At 40.6% G+C, this 23,026-nt stretch overlaps 1 long non-coding RNA gene across 4 annotated transcripts in view; it reads right to left on the reverse strand.

The window, feature by feature from the left end:
- Positions 1-23,026, reverse strand: part of LOC121401097 — a 41,733-nt gene that overhangs the window by 16,190 nt on the left and 2,517 nt on the right. For all 4 annotated transcript variants that reach the window (XR_005966104.1, XR_005966107.1, XR_005966103.1 and 1 more), the window contains exons 3-5: positions 13,156-13,386; positions 12,265-12,443; positions 3,417-3,497 (exon numbers count right to left, since the gene is read on the reverse strand). This is a non-coding gene — a long non-coding RNA (uncharacterized LOC121401097). The remainder of the gene's footprint in view (positions 1-3,416; positions 3,498-12,264; positions 12,444-13,155; positions 13,387-23,026) is intronic.

A 23,026-nucleotide genomic window follows, 5' to 3' on the forward strand; every position in this document is an offset into this window, starting at 1 on the left:
TTCATTAGCAAAACTGTAATAACACATAAAACCACTGAAATGTGTTCAAACTTTCATAACCTGCCAAATTTAGTAAAGTGAACATGGAAATTGGGGGGTGTGTGACCACACATACTGCTACCGCTGTGATACATGTGACAAATCTTTGTGTCCATCTTTCTATTTCCAAAATGTTGGGAGGTATGTGAGCCTAAAGCAGCAGGTTTTTTTGGGGTGGTGTGCCACTTCTGTATTTTAAAAGTCCGGGGCTGTATCATTGGAGGAACATTATTATCTGTTATGTAACTTACACCATAAAAGCAGGGAACCACACTGGGAAATGGGTGGTAGATTCAAATGCCTGTCTTCTAATACAAGCTGTACCTGTCTGCCTGGGAAAGATACAGACCCCCAGAGGAATAAATGCAATAAAAATGGAGAGATGTCTACCAGCTATGGATCACTAGTTGAACAGAGGACATGCTGATGTCTTGGGTGCAGGACTTAAGATGGATAAGTAGTAGACCAGACAATGATACTTTCCAGGACATTATCAGCTGAGACGGCACAAGGACACACAGGAACATGCAGTTGCCACTCCTAGAAGTTCTAAATAGCCTTTTGAGAGTAATTTGTTTTCCTACTTCAAATGGAACCTCTGAGTTTTGGCTTCATGCTCATTTTAATCCTTTTTTAATCATTTTAATCGCACTGCATTAATAAAATTGCAAGGGCTTGCCCTGCTGACTAAACTCCTGTGTGCCGGTGATCCTTCTACGTACCGTGATCCCCTTATATAAAGTGCAATTCAAATACAAATGTATGCACAATGCAGTGTTTCGTTGCCCAGAATTCCATCAGGCACTCACTAAGTAGTAAAAGCTGCATGTGATGCCCCCTCTAGCTGGGCACAAGTTCTGGGTCATAGTTTCAGAGTTGGCATGGTGTATGCCATTGAGAGAGCTGTCAATAATGCATTAACATAAGTTTTTTTGTTGCAAGCCAGTTTCATCCATGGTCACGACCCACTAGACCATGTGGTCCAGACAGGCAGTAGTTCCTGGGTTCTCTATGGACTATATAAACAATTGGGCGGAACAGGCGGAATGGAGGTATAAGCAGTCAATACTAGTAGCTGCAAGTTGCTAGGAAAATGTATGGAGCATCCAACAATCAAGCTTAAGGAAAAGTCAGTCTTATATATTTATACTTTGCTGTAAATTAAATTCTTTATTGTTCATATGGTCTCCAAGGGCATTTGCTCTTTCTGTTGCTGTGGACACAGTCATTCTGAAGTTGCAGGCCAATATGTTACATAAGAAGATGACTGATGTAGTGCTTGCAGGAATGATTCTCATCATCTACATGTGAAATTTAAGATTACAAGTCCTACTTTGGGGTGCTATAATCGGTTCTGGGAATATTTAAAGAGAACATTATACACAGACATTTTCACGTTTATGTTAGAAACTGAATTATTCCCATAAACAGTGTCAGGGGCATAGATTTGTGGGAGGAGGGGGTTATTCTTCCACTGTATAGAGCACTGGTAAGGTCCCATCTAGAATACACTGTACAGTTTAGGTCTCCAGTGCTCAAACAGGACATTATTGAATTAGAGATGGTACAGAAAAGGGCAACTAAGCTGGTAAAAGGTATGGGGAATCTCAGCAATTAGGAAAGACTGGCCACATTGGGGTTGTTCAAACTGGAGAAGAGGTGCTTAAAGGGTGATATGATAACTATGTCTAAATATATAAGGGGATCGTCCAATAACATCTCTAATGATTTATTTACCAATAGGTCTTTCCAGCTGACACAGGGTCACCCATTCTGATTAGAAGAAAAGAGGTTCCAGCTAAATATGAGGAAGGTGTTTTTTACAGTGAGAGCTGTGAAGTTGGGGAATTCTCTCCCTGAGTCGTACTGGCTGATACATTAGATAGCTTTAAGAAGGGGTTGAATGACTTTTTAGCAAGTGAGGGAATAGAGGGTTATGGAAGATAGATCATAGTACAAGTTGATCCAGGGACTTTGCCTTCCTTTGGATCAACTAGCAGTTAGGCAGGTTATATGTAGACTAAAAAGGTTGAGCTTGATGGACGTGCATCTTACTATGTTACCATGTTACTATGTAGTGGCTCAAAGGAAAAGATATAAAAGCATACTATCTACTCACATGCACATGCCTATTTGCCAATACAGGTATTGGACCTGTTATCCAGAGTGCTCGGGACCTGGGGTTTTCCAGATAACGGCTATTTCTGTAATTTGGATCTCCCCACCTTAAGTCTACTAGATCATCATGTAAACATTAAATAAACCCAATAGGCTGGTTTTGCTTCCAATAAGGATTAATTATATCTTAGTTTGGATTAAGGATGCACAGAATCCAGGATTCATTTCAGAATTCGGTAAAGATTCAGCCTTCTTTAGCAGAATTTGGATTTGGCTGAAACCAAGTGCCTGGCAAAACCAAATCTGAATCCAAAAAAATCACATGGCTATTCGTCATACAAACAAGGTCAGAAATGTTTTATAATGAAGCATTTTATTGGGTTTTTAAACCCTACATAAAATAGAAGACAAAAGAAAGCAAAAAAAAAAGTAAAACATTGTTTAACCTTCCCCCTCCTTTCCCTAATTTACATATACAAATTAGGGTTCTGATTTGGTTTGGTATTTGGCCACATCTTTCACAAAGGGTTAGGAATTTGGCTGAATACTAAAATAGTGGACTCCCTAGTTTGTATCAAGTTCAAGTATTGTTTTACTATTACAGAGATAAAGGAAATCATTGTTAAAAATTTGGATTATTTGAATAAAATGGAGTCTATTGGAGAAGGCCTTTTTCGGTTATTTGTAGATTTCTGGATAAAGGGTTTCCAGATGAAGGATCCCATATCTGTTTATTAAAGGACATGTCAACCCCTCTAACATAAATTTTACCAGAGAAAAGCCTTTTAAAATGGTGTACATACCGACCACTGAAGTCCTTGACAATGAATCCGTGAAGCAGCAATGTTGTTCTACTCTTCCGTCTGGTTTCCAGCACTCGCAGCCTCTCTCCCCCCTCCCTTAGGAATGCACGCTGAAATTTGGCGATGCGCACATGCGCAGTTCAGCAAAAAAATCTTCTGTTAAGCGTCGGTGAAACCTCAGTGTAGAGGTCAGGAGGATGGGGCAATTGGCGCATGCGCATTGGAACAAGGAAGCGCGCACATAGGAAAAGATGGCCGCCGGGTTAATCAGAACGCAATGGTGAATACAATGCGACGGTGCAGGGAAACTGGAGCGCTTTTCAAAGCGCAACTACTGCGTTTCACATTGGGCTAAGGTAGGCTACACAGTAATACACAAATGACAAAGCGACTTGACTTTTCCTTTAATCCAGTAGATAGGATTTGTCTTAACAATGGTTTTAACAATGTTCTTACCTTTCTTTCTTTGTTCTGTTTCAGGGGACACACCTCATAACAGTTGTTGGAGATGCCACAGGGCATTGGATGCACACATGTCTGAAACATAGATGTGAAGAACACAATGTATAATGGGCTAACAGGAAACAGTTATTGCATTAGTATTGCAGTTTATTGATAAAATATTCACATAAGAGTTGGTACAGGTATGAGACCTGTTATCCAGAATGCTCGGGACCTGTGGTTTATAACATTTTCATAATTTCCATACTGCAAGTCTACTTAAAAATCATTTAAACAATGAATAAATCCAATAGTATGATTTGCCTTTGTTGAGGATTAATTATATATTAGCTGGAATCAAGGACATGGTATTAATGTGTTATTACAGGGTAAAGGAAATACTTTGGATTATTTGATTAAAGTGGAGTCCAGGGAGACAGCCTTCCCGTAATTCTGAGCTTTCTGGATAATGGGTTTCCCGGATAACAGATCCTATATGTTTAACTTAAATGGGAGCCATCATTTTTGGGTAGCTTTGTATTAACCCTTTCCCTGCCAGCCGTTTTGTCCTAGATGCGAACATCTACTGCCAAGCAGTTTTTAGATATTTTGCACTCTTTCACTTTAAGGGCCTTTCCTGGGGTGGTCTTTTAGTTTACCCAGGAAAACAATATATTGTTTTTTTCCGGACAACCTGGACTTTCAAAATATGCAAGAATTTTGGTGTAATTCTACTTCTGTAAAAAAATATAGGCTTCTAAGTGTCTAATAAAATGAAAAAAATCATGTTTCACAAAGAACAATCACATATATCAGAAACATCATTTACTTTGTGTACCAGAACACAGCCGATTTGGAAAGGTCTATGTCTCCTGAATGCGGCAATACCATATATATATATATATATATATATATATATATATATATATATATATATATATATATATATATATATATATATATATAGTTTTAAGGAGATTTCTCACTTGTATAGCTCAAAATCTACAAGCAGTACACTACCAAATTTCCAAAGCACCGCTCCCCAAACGGCATACTTCTGATTTCAAGGCCAGACAATGGCGGAACTACCGGGGGAGCAGGGGGTGTGAGCGGGCCAGGGCCCGCACCCCCTCACGGCCCCCCCCCTGGCAGCCCGTGCGCCACTGAAAATGCGGCCATACGGAGGGGGGGCGGGGCCCAGCTGCACGTCACGCACCAGGGCCCGCCCCCCCTCTAGTTACGTTACGTTACATTCCGTTAACAGTAGGTTTACCCTAGAAAACTACCCATTATTAGAAAGAACAGATTCTGGTGAATCAAAAATGGGTAAATATATCTTTGTACTCCAAACTACCAAGTTGCAATTGTTTCCTAAAGTTATGTTTTATAGAAATTGGTGAATTTTTTGAAAAAGGACCTCAAAGCTTCCAATCTACAGCATCATATCTCCCACACATCATTAGGTATCAATGTAAAATACCCCAAATATGAAAGCCTGGGGTGCACTGAACAGTTTGATGCCCAAAATGTATAGGTGTACCCAAGCATGTGGTATATAGGGGCCCTAAAATGAAGACCCCCATATGGTCTGTCATTTGAGGTGCTGCAAAATCAACACATTTACATAGTTTTTTTTTGGGGGGGGCAAAAGTAGAAAAAAGTAAGTTCACCCCAGAAAACCATATATTTTCAGAAAGAACACATTCCTACGAATCTAAATTGGGTATGCATGACTTTGTACCAAGCGGCAAACTATTTCTAAATTTGGTGGTTTTGGTGAAATTTCCAAAAATCACCTCATAATTTCCACCCTGCAGCATCTTATTACCCACATACTTTTAGATATCAAGAGAAATCACCCCAAATATGAAAGCTTAGGGTCCTCTGAACAGTTTGATGCCCAATATGTATAGGTGTACCCAAGCACGTGGCATATAGGGGCCCCAAAAGGAAGACCCCCATTTGGTACATCATTTCAGGTACTGCAAAATCAACACATTTACATCGTTTTTTTTTTGGGGGGGGGCAAAAGTAGAAAAAAGTAAGATCACCCCAGAAAACCATATATTTAGGAAAGTACACATTCTCACGAATCTAAATTGGGTATGCATGTCTTTGTACTCCAAAGTACCAAGCCACAAACCATTCCTAAATTTGGTGATTTTGGTGACATTTCCATAAATCACCTCATAATTTCAACCCTGCAGCATCGTATTACCCACATACTTTTAGGTATCAAGATAAATCACCCCCAAATATGAAAGCTTAGGGTCCTCTGAACAGTTTGATGCCCGATATGTATAGGTGTACCCAAGCAGGTAACATATAGGGGCCCCAAAAGGAAGACCCCCATATGGCCTGTCATTTCAGGTACTGCAAAATCAACACATTTACATCGTTTTGGGGGGGCAAAGGTAGAAAAAGGTACGCTCACCCCAGAAAACCATATATTTTCGGAAAGTACACATTCCCACGAATCCAAATTGGGTATGCATGTCTTTGTACTACAAAGTACCAAGCTGCAAACCATTCCTAAATCTGTTGATTTTGGTGACATTTCCAAAAATCACCTCAAAATTTCTATCCTGCAGCATCGAATTGCCCACATTCTTTTAGGTATCAAGAGAAATCACCCCAAATATGAAAGCCTGGGGTCCTCTGAACAGTTTGATGCCCAATATGTATAGGTGTACCCAAGCACGTGACATATTAGGGGCTCCAAAACATGACCCCCATATGGTCTGTCATTTCAGGTACTGCAAAATCAACACATTTACATCGTTTTTGGGGGGGGCGAAGGTAGAAAAAAGTAAGTTCACCCCAGAAAACCATATATTTTTTGAAAGTACACATTCCCACGAATACAAATTGGGTATGCATGTCTTTGTACTCCAAAGTACCAAGTCGCAAGCCTTTCCTAAATTTGGCGATAAAAGCAACAGTTTTTACATTTCTGAAAATTGCCTAAAAATATTGCAATTGGCCACATTTATCTCACCCAATTTCTTACATACAATTGTAAAACACCATAAATATTGATGCCAAGGGTCTACTGAACAGTTCTATGCCCAATATGCATTGATATACAAAGGCAGCTGGCATGTGCGGACCTCAAATGAAAATAGTGCATATGATTTTTCTCCAATGGCGATTCGCCTTCTGTAAACATAGACCCTTGACTTCTTATTATGTGCCTCAAGACCCTCTTAACAGCAAAGCCATATATTTTCGGAAAGTACACATTCTGACGAATCCAACAAAGATAAAGACGTCTTTCTACACCAAACTGCAAAGCTTTTCATAAACGTAGAGGTTTTTACAACATTTCTGAAAATCGCCTAAAATTGTTGCAGTTTGCCGCATTTATCGCACACAATGTTTTACGTACAAAGAAAAAGCACCCTAAATTTGGACGTCAGAGGTCTAATGAATAGTTTGATGTCCAATATGCATAGATTTACCAAAGTATGTGGCGTGTACGGACCCCAAATGAAAAACATGCATATGAATTTTCACGCTAGCCAGCTAAGCTGCAGAAAAGAGAGCCCCAACTGTGCGTTATGTGCCGTAAGACCCCCAAACTGTAAAAAGATCCCCAGAAAACTATATATTTTTGGAAAGCATATATTCTGGCGAATCAAACTAAGTAAAATAAATGTTTCTATACCAAAGCACCAAACAGCAAAACTATACTAAAGATACATAAGGAACAATAATGCAGGGATAAAATTAAAATAAAACCGCAAAAATAGTGTAAATCAATGAAATAAAATCACTGATCTGACAGTGTAATTAGTGGCCAAAATAGATTATCCAATAGTCACGCTGTCAAAATAACATGTTTTTAGGCAAAACAAACGGTACAATGAATAAGTAAAAAAAAAAAAAAAAAACACCTGTTGGAGTTTTTGTGAATACATTTTTGTGCACTTCTAAAAGTTGTCTTGACAAAAGGGACAAAGTGTGCTAAAATAAAAAATACCAATCTTTACGTGTGTGTAAGTGTATAAATGTACTGTATAAGTATGTGTACGTGCAGGTAAGTGTGCAAAAAAACGTGCACTTACCGTTTTTGTAGCAGGAGGATCACCGGAAACACTGGAGGCAGCCAGGACAGTGTCTCTGCAGAGTCACTGCACAGCAGGAAGTGAGTGGGTGGATGTGCGACAGAGATCAGGAAAGAGAGCAGCAGCAGCGTTTGCCACTTTGAAGTCGGATCTGTGACAATCGTGTCGCAGAACCGACTTGACAGTCCCCTAGCCTTGTTGCCCAGGGGGCTGTCAACCCTCCTGACTCTCTGCAGAGGTGGCAAAAGCCGCCGATGCAGAGAGAAGGGCTCAGCTGCAGGAGAACGTACGAGGTACGTTCTTGGCAGCCTGAGCCCTGAACCGCCAGCAAGTACGCTGTACGTGCTTGGTGGTTAAAGTGTTAATTTGCTCGCTTTAAGGGGATGTAAACATTGCTTCCTAAAGGGACAATATACCCCAGCCAGAAGTTGCTCCTCAAAAAGCGGGGGCTCAACCTGAAAAAGTCCAAAAAAAGCTGTTCTAATGGAAATAAATTTACCTTACCTCCGAAATTGCTTTGGCTTTGCTGACATCGCAACACTTCGCCAGGCGTAGATTCGCCAGAACAACGGTAATTTGCGAAAATTCGACCAGGGCGCCGAATGCGTGTGAAGTTGCGCTAGCTTTACTGCGGCAAGCAAAGCGAAGTTACTTAAGCGTTGGCTAATTTGCATAGGCCGGCAAGTTAAATGGACATATATGTTGCAGCCAATACATTGTACTACACAAGTCCAGGGAACCTTAATAAAAAAAACTAGAGTTGTTATATTGCCCTACACATGAGCCCAGGGTATAGTTTATGTGCCATATGTTAGGGAATGTAGGGGGGAAGCTGGGTACCCCAAAAAAAATATGATCTTTTGCAGCCTATCAACCTGTGAAAAGTAAAAGACGCCATCTATTTTTTGACCTGGTCCTATCTACTCTATTGCACTTCGCCTGGTCTGAGCTGACGAAGGCAAGTCTGGCGCAAGAGGTAACGTTCAGTCAAATCTCAATCTTAGTGAATTAACGTAGTTACACTCGTTCGCCAGAGCGCAACTTCGCCTGGCATTAGGGTGTGAAGTACCGCTAGAGTCTATCTCCTTCGCTAGCGAAGTTACGCCAGCAACCGTTAGTAAATCAGCAAATTTCCGAAATGACATCATGCTGGAGAATTTTCGTCAGCGTTAGTCACTTCGCCCTTTAGTAAATTTTCCCCAATGAGTGTCTGCGAACAGTTTGGAGTGTCCTAACTGTACAAAAGTTGTAGGAATATTTTATTTATACTTTAGAAGGATTTCCTTATTCTGGTGAAATGACAGATTGCACAAAATAGCACTCAAATAGCACAAATAAAAACAAAATGAAAACCAAATTGTCTCAGAATATTGCTCTCTACATCATACTAAATGTTTATTTAAAGATGGACCACCCCTTTAAAATGTTGTGCCTTATGTATAATTTCCCCAGACTCTGCGATTGGCAGAGAATCTGGCCTCTGTTTCTTGAGTTGCAGTATTTAGGTTGAAGGGGTGTGTGTTAATTATTTCCCTTCAAAAACCCCCATCTAATGAACAGTGTGTTGTTCTGCTGCAAACTTGTCTTGCTGAGCCCTTGCTGGAATTGTAACGTTAGGTGCTGTGACAGATTTATTGATTAGAAGAGGTGCTCCTTTAGTACAGCTGAGGCAATAGATCCAGAACTGCAATAAATTGACAGTACACCTCTGGCAAGGCATCTCTGCAATACAGTGGTGTGAAAAACTATTTGCCCCCTTCCTGATTTCTTATTCTTTTGCATGTTTGTCACACTTAAATGTTTCTGATCATCAAAAACCGTTAACTATTAGTCAAAGATAACATAATTGAACACAAAATGCAGTTTTTAAATGAAGGTTTACGTTATTAAGGGAGAAAAAAAAACTCCAAATCGACATGGGCCTGTGTGAAAAAGTGATTGCCCCCCTTGTTAAAAAATAACTTAACTGTGGTTTATTACACCTGAGTTCAATTTCAAAGGTTAAAAAGCCATTTCTAAAGCTTTGGGACTCCAGCGAACCACAGTGAGAGCCATTATCCACAAATGGCAAAAACATGGAACAGTGGTGAACCTTCCCAGGAGTGGCCGGCCGACCAAAATTACCCCAAGAGCGCAGAGACAACTCATCCGAGAGGCCACAAAAGACCCCAGGACAACATCTAAAGAACTGCAGGCCTCACTTGCCTCAATTAAGGTCAGTGTTCACGACTCCACCATAAGAAAGAGACTGGGCAAAAACGGCCTGCATGGCAGATTTCCAAGGCGCAAACCACTTTTAAGCAAAAAGAACATTAAGGCTCGTCTCAATTTTGCTAAAAAACATCTCAATGATTGCCAAGACTTTTGGGAAAATACCTTGTGGACCGACGAGACAAAAGTTGAACTTTTTGGAAGGTGCGCGTCCCATTACATCTGGCGTAAAAGTAACACAGCATTTCAGAAAAAGAACATCATACCAACAGTAAAATATGGTGGTGGTAGTGTGATGGTCTGGGGTTGTTTTGCTGCTTCAGGACCTGGAAGACTTGCTGTGATAGATGGAACCATGAATTCTACTGTCTACCAAAAAATCCTGAAGGAGAATGTCCGGCCATCTGTTCGTCAACTCAAGCTGAAGCGATCTTGGGTGCTGCAGCAGGACAATGACCCAAAACACCCCAGCAAATCCACCTCTGAATGGCTGAAGAAAAACAAAAAGACGACTTTGGAGTGGCCTAGTCAAAGTCCTGACCTGAATCCTATTGAGATGTTGTGGCATGACCTTAAAAAGGCGGTTCATGCTAGAAAACCCTCAAATAAAGCCGAATTACAACAATTCTGCAAAGATGAGTGGGCCAAAATTCCTCCAGAGCGCTGTAAAAGACTCGTTGCAAGTTATCGCAAACGCTTGATTGCAGTTATTGCTGCTAAGGGTGGCCCAACCAGTTATTAGGTTCAGGGGGCAATTACTTTTTCACACAGGTTTGGATTTCTTTTCTCCCTAAATAATAAAAACCCTCATTTAAAAACTGTGTTATCTTTGACTAATAGTTAAATGTGTTTGATGATCAGAAACATTTTGTGTGACAAACATGCAAAAGAATAAGAAATCAGGAAGGGGGCAAATAGTTTTTCACACCACTGTATATTTACTGGGAAAGATTTCATTATGGAATGTCTTTAAAAACCTGCTAAATAAATATTCATAGTAACATAGTAAGTTAGGCTGAAAAAAAGACACACGTCCATCAAGTTCAACCTTAAGTCTGTATACATGTCAATATATTCCTCTTGTATTGAAGAAAGTCATCGCAAATCAAAACCTTTATTGTTGGTGTTGAGATTGGTATGAAAAAGCTTGCTTTAAAGGCGTTCAAGTTATCTGGGACAGCCTAAACTAGGAGGCAAAAAAGCTATCAGACAAGACAAAATAGAGATGGAAAAGGTTATTGCAGTAAGGAGTAAAACAAAGTTTTTAGTGGGGTCCTGTATTGGGTTCACGTTTAAGTTAACATAGAATGGCTAATTCTGCTACTTTATTTTTATAATTAATGAAATATTTTTCTCATTCCTTCTAGTTTTCATTGACTCCATCTAAAAAACAAATGCTCTGTAGGGCTAGTGATGTGAGGGTCAGGTAAAACTCGACCCGCACCTGAGCCTAACCTGCAAAATGTTGCCATTGTAGGACCTGCTCCTAATCTGTACCCACGTCTTCTCATGCTACTATGCTACTTCTGTCTGCGCCTGGGAATCTTCGGGAGCATAAAAGGAGTGTACTTCCCTAACCTGCAATAGTTGGCCAAATTTCAACCCACCTAACTGGAGTTAAACCCACGGGTCACTGTGGATTTCGGATAAACACGCACATCACTAATGGACAGGGCTGGACTGGGAGTAAAAAGCAGCCCGGGCAAAAAAATCAAAGCAGCCCGGGCAACAAAATAATCAAAGCAGCCCAGGCTTGGCCAGAGAAGAGGAACTTATGGGGTAATATGATATGATAACTATGTATAAATATATAAGGGGCCATATAATCATCTTTCTAATGCTTTATTCACCAGTAGGTCTAATGCTTTATTCACCAGGGGTTTTTTACAGTGAGAGCTGTGAAGATGTGGAATTCTCTCCCTGAATCAGTTGTACAGGCGGATACATTAGATAGCTTTAAGAAGGGGTTGGATGACTTTTTAGCAAGTGAGGGAATAGAGGGTTATTGAAGATAGCTCATAGTACATGTTGATCCAGGGAGTGGTCCCATTGTCATTTAGCAAGTGAGGGAATACAGCGTTATTGAAGATCGCTCTAACTATGAGTTGAGTTAAGAGACTAGAACAAGGCTAAAGGCGAGCAAAGGTCCAGGACTGGATAGTATTCATCTCAGGGTAATAAACAAATTTAGCTCTTTGTTTGCCCAAACTCTTTACTTGTGGTGGTAGATTGGTGGTCCCTACACTGAGGATGGGGTTGCATGGGGAATTCAAACCATACACAATTTCTCATTGGTGATGAACAGTGCCCCCCTATCATTGCACCATAGGCAGCTGCCTTTTCTGCCTACCCCTAGCCAAGGAAACTATAGGTACAGCAGTAGGAAGGAGTATATCAGGGAAGCTAAAGGTACAGGAATAAGAGGGAGTATACCAGGCAATCTAAAGGTACAGGAATGGGAAGGAGTATACCAGGGAATCTAAAGGTACAGGATTGGGAAGGAGTATACCAGGGAAGCTAAAGGTATAGGAATAGGAAGGAGTATACCAGGAAAGCTAAAGGTACAGCAATAGGAAGGAGGATACCTCAAAAGATGGTTTAGATGACACCTCAAAAGATGCTTTGAATGCCCTTCTTTGTTGGGTTGTGAGGATTGTCCTTGGCCGCTTTGGTTTCCTTGGGTCTTTCCCATCGTCATTGCCTTTCCCCTGATTTACATGGCAATTCCCTGGTTTCACATCACCATCTTCATCATCACTTTTTACTGGAACACATAAGAATACTTATTATTGCAAAAAAAAAAATCCCATTGCTACATAAAGGAAAGTGGTTTACCACTTGGGGGTGCCAAATGTTAAGCACCCCCTTACTTGAAACTCTGGGTCCCCGGTGCTCCTATTAGCAGAAAACTCTGGGTTATTCCAGCGAGCACCTAGGAATGCTTCTCTTCTGGCTTCTTCTTTCTTCTCGCGGCTGCGCATTAGAGTGAAAAGCTGAACTTTAACTAAAAAAATCAGCTTTTTCATTCTACTGCGTATGTGTCTGCCCTGAGAAATTTGAAGAAAGAAGAAGCCGGAAGAGAAGCGCTTCTTGGTGCTCCCTGGAATAACCCTGGGCCGGTGCAGTTTTCAGTGGCATAACTAGAGTGCGCCGGGGCCCCCCTGCAAAAAACTCTTCAGAGGGGCCCTGCACTATCCGATCCTCATCTTCCCACCCACTTCCTGACCCGCCTCCACCCCTACTCCACCTGACTTGTGCGCCCTTCATCACCACAGGTAAGAGAGCAGCTGAGGAGTAGGGTTTTTTTTTGCTATAGAGGAAGTAGAGCCCACAGTTTGGGCCCCCTGTTCAGTGGGGCCACCAACAACTGCCAAGGTCTGCTTCCTCTATAGTTACTCCACTGATATCTATATCATGCTATATCAAGCTTAATATAATGGCAAATATTTAGCAAGTTAAGGAGCCTAGATACGCACCAGAATCAGCCATCTGGACTTCCAGAGCTCAGCAGATCTTTCTCCTTCTCATAGTCACTTTTGCACAGCAATTATCCTTCCTTGAGTAGAAACTCATCTCCCTTCCTGAGCTGTCGCTCACATACACAGCAGCAGAAGCAGCTTAGATGGTATACACATTCCACGGCACGCATCACAAACTCCGTAGGAGCGATCTTCTCCATGCACCCACTGCATTTTGCAGCAAAAAGTCTGCAAGAAAGAAAGGAGACCATGGTTAAAGGGCACATTCACGAAACAAGTAACTTAAAACAGCACTGTGAAATAATAGAGTTAATAAAAGTGAATGTGAAATAATAGATTTAAAAAAATAATAATGTAGTCCAAAAGCACCGGCAACATTAAAACAGGGGTAATAAACATGACTATCCCAAGACATAGATAGGGGGCATAGTGGCTGATTCTCCGCCGGCAGGCACTGGATTAAGTGGGTTGTAAAACAAAATCTTCTGGCACTATATGAAATGGGTTATTTATTTTTGAGTGAATGTAATTGTTCTCTGTAATTGTTCTTAACCTCTTCCAAGCATCTCTTAAGTAAATCCATACAATTCCTGTTGTTACATATAAACTGCCCCTGTAATTCAGAGGTTCACAGATTGTAGAGCTGCTCCACCTTCAGTTATATTTAGAAAGCCCATTTGCTCTTCTGGATGTTCCAGTATATCAGTGTGACCAATAAAATAATATAACAAATGCCTTATATTATTCTATATAACCTTTCCCTGGAATGCCTCCCATTGCGACTTTTTCTCCACACTACTATCCTTGTACTATATACACATTTCTCTTTATACTTCTATTGTATTTTGTGTCAATATTATCCCCCATTGCTCCATAAACTCCTACTACTACTTTAAATAGCCCCATAACTCCTATTGCTACTACCTAATAATCCCCTTCCTATATTGCCCCCTATTTTCCCAGTATAGCCCCTCTCCATAATGCTCTTTTGCTTTATATGATTCCACCTTTTTTCTATATTTTCTATATTGCTCTAAATGATTTGTCCCTTTAATTCTTTATAATGATCCCCTATTTTGTAATAAACTTTTGATGCAGGATTACTTACTAATATAGAAATTCATAGTAAACACATTAGAACACTGGGATGGAATATGTTGCAGAGCTTTTTGCGTATTTATATTTTTAAATGGGTGCTGATTGCTGGCAGGTATGGTATGGGACCTGTTATCCAGGATGCTTGGGACCTGGTGTTTTCCAGATAACGGATCGTTACGTAATTTAGATCTCTATACTAAGTCTAATAGAAAATCATGTAAACATTAAATAAACCCAATAGTCTGGTTTCCGGATAATGGATCCCATACCTATATATACTATGGGGCACATTTACAAAGCTCGAGTGAAGGATTCGAATTAAAAAAACTTCGAATTTCGAAGTGTTTTTTGGGCTACTTCGACCATCGAATGGGCTACTTCGACCTTCGACTACTACTTCGACTTCGAATCGAACGATTCGAACTAAAAATCGTTCGACTATTCGACCATTCGATAGTCGAAGTACTGTCTCTTTAAGAAAAACTTCGACCCCCTACTTCGGCAGCTAAAAGCTACCGAAGTCAATGTTAGCCTATGGGGAAGGTCCCCATAGGCTTGCCTGAGATTTTTTGATCGAATGATATTCCTTCGATCGTTGTATTAAAATCCTTCGAATCGTTCGATTCGAAGGATTTAATAGTTCGATCGAACGAATAATCCTTCGATCGTTCGATCGCAGGATTTGCGCTAAATCGTTCGACTTCGATATTCGAAGTCAAACGATTTTAGTTCCTAGTCGAATATCGAGGGTTAATTAACCCTCGATATTCGACCCTTCATACATCTGCCCCTATGTGTTTGTGGCCACTGCTGTTGTTTTGGTGACTATGGAGAATACACTTGCAGAGGCAAAATGACATTTACAAAAAGGCATTTTATTATTCCCTCATGCTATACTTAATAAAGTTATTTAGTCACATGACTTGAAGTGTTTTGATTAGGTTCAGCCATTCACTAAAGATTCTGCCAAAGTTCTGTATTCCCTGCATCCCTTGCAAATATGCAAAGTATTGGACATTTTTTTGACATTCCATAACCAATAAGCCATTCCCTTGAACTGCGTAGACCATGTTTGGAATAATTTTTCTTCCCACCAGGGTCCTCAGACTCAGGCCTCTTCTGTACTTTTGGGAGACCTCACAGAATGAAGTGGCAGCTCTTAGGCAAATGACAGCTTTGCTATTGTCATTGCACAGAGCAGAACGGCTACCTGCCTTACTTTTCACCCAGCTTGAGGCAATACACTCCTGTCTACTACTAAAATCATGTGTTTATCGGCAAACTTAGAATTTATCCAGTCAGGTGCTTCCCGCGTGTTTTAACTACCAAGCTTTCAACGTACAAATGTCAATACATTAACGTGCATTAGCCGGTCAATTTTATACAATATTTTTTCTTGCAGCGTCAAATAAGGGTGCTGCTTGTCTACATATCACTGTGTGGGGCAAAGCTATTCGGTTAATGCAGATTATGCAACAAGAGATCTGGCTTCAGCACACATGCAGGCTTATAATGCGATACCAAGGGTTCCTCTTTTAGCCCATTTAATAAAACCAACAGAAAAGCTTCATTTTGCAGCTCAGCCTGCTACTACTATTAATAGGTCACACATAGGGTTGCCACCTTTTTTGGAAAAAAATACTGGCCTTCCAGTATATTTAATTTTTTTCCCTATTAATAACATTGGGGTCAAACATCATTTTTACTGGTCAGGCTGGTAAAATACTGGCCTGGTGGCAACCCTAATCACACACACCATACCAGGCCATCCTGAGCAGCAGGCCCAGACTAGTAATCTGCGAGTTCTGGCAAATGCTAGAGAGGCTGCTGTAAAATGCTATAGACATTCACTATTTATTGGGCTGGTGGGGGCTGTTTGGGCCTCTGTGTACCTGAAATACCAGGGCCCATTTTATTTTAAATGCCAGCCCAGCCCTGCTGAGCAGTGAGTAGGCTCTGAAAACGACAAGGCCTATGTCACACAGGGAAATTAGTAGCCACTACTTTAAGTTGAACAGAAATAGGCTTTGTCATTTATTATATAAATGCAAAAGTTTATTGGCCACAAAGAACATAAGGCAATTCCTAACTTCAAGCTCCCAATATCACTCACAAGTATAAACAGCGACGCTGCTCTCTTTTTGGACTTGATAACATGCCTTGTGTATTGGCAGCTGATATATACACATACAGGTATGGGATCTGTTATCCGGAAACCTGTTATACAAAAAGCTCCAAATTATGGAAAGCCCACCTCCCATTTTATCCAAATAATCCACATTTTTAAAACTGATTTCCTTTTTCTCTGTAATAATAAAACAGTAGCTAAACTAAAATATAATTAATCCTTATTGGAAGCAAAACCAGCCTATTGGATTTATTCCATGTTTAAATTATTTTCTGGTAGACTTAAGGTATGAAGATCCAAATTACGGAGAGATCTCTTATCTGGAAATCCCCAGGTCCCGAGCATTCTGGATAATGGATCCCATACCTGTATATATACACACAACGCTGGCTAGAAATAGGATTTGCACCTGCAGGTCATGGATGAGCCTAGTTTTAGACAGCTGCAAGTAACAGATACCATGGTGGGTCAGAGGGGACAGACAGACAGGACAGCAGGTCCTACAGAACAGGGAGGGAAATACACAATAAAGGAAAACAAGTGGTTTTAGTAAATCAGAATTTCTGTCCAAAAACTGCTTTTTTTGCATAAATGAAAGGCAAAAGACTTCTAAGCAGCTTTCCAAAACACTTCACGTTTGTAATAATTCTAAAGTTAAATATAATCACTACTGAAAGTTTTTGGGTGGTTTCCCTTTACGACTATCAAGCCATGACCTTATGGAGTGGCCTAACCAATAGCAACCAGTGATGTATAATATATTTATACAAGCATGCTAGTTAATGCTGCTCCCTTATGCACCCCTATGAGCACTTGGTATATCCCGGCCCCCAACAAACTGCTCACCCTCAGCTCCAGCTCAGTGCGATGCACCCCGAAGCAAGTCCCACCGCCAAGTCATTGATGAAGAGGTCTCCGTCCTTGTTGTCCTCCTGGAATAGGATCTGCAGGCGCCTTTCGTGCATAAAAGTCCCCCACACGGATCCGCGGCCAGAGCAGCAGCCACGGAAGGAGATGCCGGGGACTCGTGGGAATGCGGCGCGTCACCCTCAGTGTCACTTTGGCAGAACACTCCGCGACACCAGCGAACGAGGACGACCACAGACTAGAGCGGCAAAGCAGTAGGAGAAGGGAATCTACTCTATCGTGCAGTATAGCCGGACCGCAACGTCACGTGGCGCCTCCGAATTGGGGAGGATCGTGGCAGCATAATAAAGCGACTGCCTCCGAGTTCCGCAAGGGCAGTCCTTTCCCGAATCTGCGCGTGGGTCCAAATAAGGTCCAAATAAAGGGTTTCAGTGAGTGGGGTTTTGCTGCTTAGTGTGTGTGACGCCCTCCTGTCCAAAATAAAATGTCGGGGTATCCACTGGTATCCGCTTCCTGATGTATCAGGGAATTGTGGAAGTTATCGTTTTTAATATCTTTGGCTTTCTGGCTCTCCTTAAAGGGTCTGTTCACCTTTAAATGATCTGTCAGTAGGATATGAGACTGATATTCTGAGATGCTTTTCATTTTTTTATTGTTTGTACTTTTTTTTGGAGTTGTTTAGCTTTTTATTCAGCATCTGGTTGCTAGGGGTCAAATTACCCTAGCAACAATGCACTGACGTTAGTAAGCGACTGGAATAGGAGACCTGAATAGAAACATGAGGCATAAAAAGTAGCAATCGATTTGTAACCTTCCAGAGCATTTGTCTTTCGATGGAAAGAGTCAGAAAGAAGAAGGCAAGTCATTCAAAAACAATAAATAAATAATGAAGACCAATTGAAAAGCTGCTTAGAACTGGCCATTCTATAACATACTAAAAGTTCATTTGAAGTTGAACCACCCCTTTTTAAGGATGTTTTCACAGTTATTTATTTATTTATTTTTGGTATATCCACCAGTGATAAAGAGACATGTGCTTGTTAGTAGGGATGGGTGAATTTGACCCGTTTCGTTTCGCCAAAAATTCGCCGCCGACACCCATTAAAGTCTATGGGCGTCAAAAAAATGTTGTCGCGCAGCGAAATTTTTTTGGACGCGCGTCTTTTTATTTTGACGCACAACGCCATAGAAGTCTATGGGCGTCATTTTTACGGCGAAACAAGGTGAAAAAATTCGCCCATCCCTACTTGTTAGTGTAATGATACAGCCAACTGAATAAAACTAAGAAATATTGGGGGCAAAGATAATATCCTACAATATGGTATGGCACAAAGGAACCTGAAGAATACAGTGCCTTGTAAAAATATTCAGACCCAGGATCTGTTCTATAATTTTACTGAATACAGTAAACTGGCTGTACACTAACCAGATACTTGCCAACCTCGCAGATCTTTTCAAAATAAGCTTTTCCTGTCCTAATTTGGATTCTTTCCGCTTTTATATTTGTTTGCACTTTTTATATTCTGATCTTTTAATAAATACATTCTTGGTTTTTAAAAATGAGAGTTTATTTTTGGTTGCCAACTGATGAACCTCCCCCCCCCATGAATCAGGGATCCGTTATCCAGATAGTTCCGAAATACAGAAAGGCTGTGTCTCATACACTCTATTTTATCCAAATAGACAAAATTTTAAAAAAATTATTTCCTTTTCTCTGTAATAATAAAACTGTAAATTGTACTTGATCCCAAATAAGATATACTTAATCCTTATTGGAAGCAAAACCAGCCTATTGGATTTATTTAATGTTGAAATTAATTTCTAGTAGATTTAGGGTATGAAGATCCGAATTACAGAAGATCTGTTATCCAGAAAACTTCAGGACCCGAGGGGTCATAGATCTGTGCCAAGGTGATGAATGTTTGACTTGACCCTGACAAAAGAAACAGCCTGCTTTAACCCATTCCTTTCCTATACATTTGAGTATGACAAAAAATCCATAAGTAACCGTATATTCATTTTTTATAATGATACCCCTTCTGCAAGAAGCCATTGTATTAAGAATAATACATTAGTCTGGGGTTTTTTTGCATGGAATTGTCTCTGTTCCATTCTGCTATTAGTCAGGGGGTATGTGTACATGCAATTTCCTCTGTTCCATTCTGCTTTTAGTTTGGGGGTATTTTACATGCAATTGCCTCTGTTCCATTCTGCTATTAGTCTGGGGGTTGATTTTGCAGTACCTGAAATGACAGACAATGTGGAGGTGTCTTTCTTTTGGGCCCCTATCAATGGCAGAACTACTGGGGGAGCAGGAGGTGTGATTGGACCAGAGTCCGTGCCCCCTCAAGGCCCCCCAGCAGATCGTGCAGCACTGTAGCTGGTAGCCTCCAGCTAGTTCCGCTATATACACATGTTTAGGTAAAGCTATACATATTGGACATATAACTATTCAGTGGACCCCAGGCGTTGGGGTGTTTTATCTTGGTACCTGATAGTATGTCGGAGATAAGATGCTGCAAGGTGAAAGGTTTGAAGTGAATTTAGGAAATGTCACCAGAATCGCCATATTAAGGAAAGGTTTGTGGCTTGGTGCTTTGGAGAAGAAAGACAAGCATACCCAATTTGGAATTGAGGAAATGTGCACTTAAAGGAGAAGCAAAGCTAAATCTTAAATAAAGTTCTATCACAAGTCTGGTTGACTAATTACTTACAGAACGGAGGTAATACTGTCTCCCTGGTGTCTAGTAGCAGGAACTGCGCTCTGATTAGAATTTAGCGTAGGACTCCAATGACGTCACTGATTTTCCAGACAGCTTCCTCCCTGCTGCCCGAGGCAGCCTTGAGTCGTTTTGGGCCAAATTCTATCCTGTTGCGCATGCTTCAGAGGCACAGCTTTCCTCCCTTGTAAGATGTCACGCATGCAGATCCAGCTATGCACGTGTCACCATTGATCCCTGTACACACGCCCCCCAGCCAATCAGCTTGCAAGCGTCTCGTATCTATAGAGACGCACAATCGTTCCTTTTTATTCATGAAGGGAACAGCTACCTGGCAGCATGAATCGCTTGCGGTGCACAGCGAGGGGACAAAAATATTTTTTAATGCAGGTTACGGTGCGGCACTAATGTAACGTCATATGTGACGTGCTCCTGGGAGTCAGGGGAAGTTTTTTTTCATGCATGCGCAATACGTATGGAGAGGAGAAGGAACGTCTAATCCTTTAGCAAGATGGCGTCTCATGTACCGAAGCAGAGCAGAACTTCAAGCATTATTTTATGCTTTTGTATTTGCATAGGTGAGCTGAAAATATAGCGATTAAGGTCATCTATGTAAGTACTTTAGAGGGAGGTAGTGCATAAATTTTGCCTTTGCTCCTCCTTTAACAAAAATATATTGTTTTCTGGGCTGAATATACCTATTTATTGCTTTGTCCTTCATAAAATGATGTAAATGTGTTGATTTTGCAGTATCTGGAATTACAGAACTGATAGCTCTTATGGGGTATCTTCATTTTGGTGCCCTCATATGCCACATACTTAGGTAAACCTATACACATTTGGAATCAAACTGTTCAATGGACTCCTGGCATTTATATTTAGAGTGTTTTACCTTGGTAACTAAAGATATGTGGTAGATATGATGCTGTAGACTGGAAGCTATGAGGTAATTTTTCAAAAAAATTAACAATTTCTATAAAAATGTATGACTTTAGGATAGAATTGCAACTTGGTATAACTTAATATATTTACCCATTTTGGGATTCTGATTCCTCAGAATCTGCTTTTTCAAATAGTGTGTAGTTTTCTAGGGTAAACCTACTGTTAGTGGAAGGTTGGCCTTGAAACTGAAGTATTAAGTTTTGTGCAATGATGCTTTGGAAAGTGTACTGCTTGTAGTTTGGAGATCTATACAAGTGACAAATATCCATAAAACATTATTTATTTGGTATTGTCGCGTTCAGGAGACCTCACAATTTCTATATCTGCTGTGTACTTGTTCATATAATAAATTATTTTTCTGAGATATGTGATTGTATTATGTGAAACATGATTTTTTTTTTCATATCAAAGCAGCCAAATCGGTTAAAGCTATTCTACTGTAATTACCATTTTCTGCCCCTAGATGGCAGTGTAGAGATGGGTTAGATTAGACTTTAGCTGTATATATAGTGTTTGGTCAATAGAGGGAGCAGTGAAACACATAGGAGGTTCTAAGAGGGTGGAGTTTAGAAGAATATGAAAGGAGATAAGTCACAGGGGCAGATGTGCATCAGAGGAGGAACATCTATTGAAGAAGCCACTTTGCAGGAGAACCACTGGCAGGACCCAAGTAAGTAGGACATTTAGAAACTATTTTGTGGGGTGAACCTACTGTTAGCGGAAGTCTTTGCCTTGGAAACTAAAGTATGTTGATTTCTCAAGCAGGGTTTGATTACATTTTATGTATTTAGTGGGATTGCACATAAATTATAGTAGATTTGAAAAGCTTAAGTTGTCCCAAAAAAATCCTGATATTTTTTTTACATAATAATTTTCATACATTGTTGTCTGTATCAGGAATATGCCAGTAAGAAGCAGATGAAAAGAGAAGGATAAAGCAGAAGGGATAGAATTGAGATCAAAAGACAGAGGAAAACAAGACATTTCCCTGGGACACTTTCATGGTAAGTATTATGACTTTGGTCAGTACAGAACAAGCTCAGACTTAGTCCGGCATTGCCCAATATGACAATTTCTAGTAGTGGGCCATAGAAGTAATTCATAGATAAGGGTTTAGAAGTTTTTTTATTATACTATACAGCAGATAGACAGCAACCAGATATCCATTTATTTGGCAGGAATTGTCACAACTGGGGGAACCAGGGCCCACTGACATGTCCTGGTTATCAGTTTGGCACTTTATTACTGAGTTTCGAACCCATAGCTCTATATTGCCCTTTCAGACCCAAATTCTTTGTCTTGCTGATCAGGGGAGATTGTGGCCCCTCCACTGCCTGAGGAAGTTTGCTGCCCCCCTTGCGCGCTCACCTTTTTGCAACAGAGGGAGTCGAGGGGGAGGTCCATAATGTTGGCGGAGGGTCCAGGGCAAATGCCTTCTCAGCCCTAGTATTTAGTTTTTTTTATCTTGGTAACTAGTACTATTTGAGAGATAAGATACTTTAAGGTAAAAGCATTGAGGTGATTTTTGGAAATCCGAAAAATTTAGGAAAGGTTTATGGCTTGGTGCTTTGTAGTAGAAAGATAAGCATACCCAATTTGTATTCGGGGGAATGTGTACTTTCTGTAAATGTGTTAATTTTGCAGGAATGGCAGAACTGATAGCTCAAATGGGGTGTCTTCATTTTGGGGCCCCCATATGCCACATGTAAACCTATATGTATACGTGCCCGACCACAGAGCCAGCCTATATCAGTGGTACAAGGATATCTAATAGGAATAATTACATACAAATCTTATCTGTATTAGTATAGAACTGGCTCTTTGCTGTGACAGCTTGGTGCCACCAACCAGTGTGTCAGTCAATAGGAGCTGCAGCCACAGAGTGCTGTCCATGGTACTGAATGGAAAAGGCAGTTTAAGCTTCCTCAATGGCTGCATTAGTGATTACAGTATATGTACCATAAGTCACATGTTAGATATGTACTTACTATAGCAAATGTGTTTTATCCACACAGACCCACTCGCCCCTTTACCCACACAGGAGTTGCATTCTGATTGGCCGACAGGGTTGTTCTTTCTCCTTTATAATAAACACAAGGCATCAGTTGTTACG

This window comes from Xenopus laevis, chromosome 3L (assembly GCF_017654675.1).
Source record: "Xenopus laevis strain J_2021 chromosome 3L, Xenopus_laevis_v10.1, whole genome shotgun sequence".
NCBI classification, from domain to species: Eukaryota; Metazoa; Chordata; class Amphibia; order Anura; family Pipidae; genus Xenopus; species Xenopus laevis.